The sequence below is a fragment of the Rhineura floridana genome, chromosome 3 (assembly GCF_030035675.1).
Source record: "Rhineura floridana isolate rRhiFlo1 chromosome 3, rRhiFlo1.hap2, whole genome shotgun sequence".
Lineage (NCBI taxonomy): Eukaryota > Metazoa > Chordata > Lepidosauria > Squamata > Rhineuridae > Rhineura > Rhineura floridana.
Genome location: NC_084482.1, coordinates 36,715,006 through 36,716,963, shown reverse-complemented (window position 1 = coordinate 36,716,963; position 1,958 = coordinate 36,715,006). Strand labels below are relative to the sequence as shown.

At 48.2% G+C, this 1,958-nt stretch overlaps 1 non-coding gene across 1 annotated transcript; it reads right to left on the bottom strand.

The window, feature by feature from the left end:
- Window positions 1-865: 865 nt before the first annotated feature.
- TRNAT-UGU (transfer RNA threonine (anticodon UGU)) lies at window positions 866-936 on the bottom strand. Its single transcript has one exon. It is a non-coding gene; the product is annotated as a tRNA-Thr (tRNA).
- Between the last annotated feature and the right edge of the window lie 1,022 nt (window positions 937-1,958).

The following is a 1,958-nucleotide window of genomic DNA, read 5'->3' as shown; positions in this document are numbered from 1 at the left end:
TAGGGTGGCCGCTGATGGCCAACACCTATCCCTCTCATTGTGCTGACATATATCCCAGCAATTACAATCATGGGACATTGCTTCTGGCTATATCTGTTGGAATATATGGGGTTCAACTCCAACTTGGGTTGAGGCTGCATGGGGTTAAAAAGGGTAGCTAGAGAGGAGACCTCTAGGCTATACCTGTCCTTTGATCTCCTGCTGTCTCTTCCTTCCTGCTAGACTGATATGCAGAAGATGTTGATCCCAGTTCCTTCTCTCCTTCCCAGTCTTCTTTCTCTTGAGAGGGGAGCAGACATATTCCTTTGTTTCTCCCTCTCCTCCAAGCATGAGGGCAAGCACTGGGCTCAGTGTTTGCTTCTTCAACTTAGCTAGTTAGCTAGATATAGGACTCTTTCCTATCAAGCATGTACTTCCAGAATAAAGTAGTTATTTCTTATTTTAAAGTTTAAAGTCTCTGCCTGACTAGTTTTCAGGGAAGGTAGAATCTTTAGCAAAGATTCAAACACACACACATAAGCTCGCTCAGAACTCTCCGTTCCCAGCATTGCGACTCTCCGACAGTATCTACAATCAAGCTGATGACGTATTACGTTCTTTGTGTGAGGATGTGCCCACAGAGGCTCCATACAAAAGGAATTGTTTAGGAACATAGGAAGCTGTCTTTATACCGAGTCAGACCATAGATCCATCTAGCTCAGTATTGTCTATGCTGACTGGCAGCTGAAAGAGCCACGGCCCTTTCCCAAACATAGGAAGCTGCCTTATACTGAGTCAGACCCATTGGTCCATCTAGCTCAGTATTATCTACACTAACTGGCAGTGGCTCTCTAGGTTTCAGGAAGGGTTCTATCCCAACCCTAGCTGGAGATGCCAGAGATTGAACCTGGGGCCTTCTGCGTACAAGGCAGATGCTCTACCACTGAGCTATGGCCCTTGCAAGGCTTTGATCCAAATAAAGTTAGCTGTGGGTGAACAACCTGGGACACAATTCTACACTGAAATCCCGTGCTAAAGATCTGCAAACTAAGGGGCTATAGCAAGGGTGGAAAACCTCAGGCCTGGAGGATAAAGGCAGCCCCCTTTCTGTCCAGACCTTGGGACTTTCTCCAGGTCACACCCCGCCCTCTAGGTGACACCCCCTCATAAGCCTAACTCTGCGCTCTCCTCCTCGAGTGCTTTGGTCTGGCTGGAATGTGTCCTTGCACTGTGATCATGTCTCTTGCTTGCCTGGAGGCAGAACGAAGAGATAGGTGTAGGTCTGTAGAAACCTCTGACTTCTGCTAGAATGTAACCTACTGAACAAATGTAAGAGTCACACTCACTCCTCTGCCCACCACATCCACCAGTGGCATGTGGCTCCCAGAAGATTACCCATTAAGGACTACGGCCCTTGGGCTGAAAAAGGTCCTCCAGCTCTGGGCTATAGGATTCAGTAGAAGGCCTGCTATGCCAGTAGAATGTCAGATATGTCGCTGCTATGCCAGAAGATACATCAGTGGAAAATACCACTGGTGGAGCCATTGTGCTGCCATGGCTAAAACCATTGGGTTGGAGTCATGGGCAGGACATGGGTATGCACAGTAGAGGAGCACATGTATGCTGTGTCCTATTATCCTTTTTGCTCACAGCCACTCCCAACTTTATACCAGCCCCAGACCTGGCACAGGAAATTCCACCCCCATTGATTCTAATTAGGAGGGGGGATTTTAAAAATGTCCACCCCCTGCATCAGTGAGTGCCCCACCCACATCACCATGACATATATAGTGCACACCCAATTGCAGCACACTACCACCAGACCAGTATATGAAGCCCACATAGGAAGGACGTTGTAGAGATGGGCCCAGATGCATAGTGCAGAACAAGCCATCCCTTCCCATTCAGAGGAAGTATAGCTACTCCTTCCCAAGGGGAAAGGGGGGGTGAGTATAATCATAGCAGCTTCAGTTTACCCC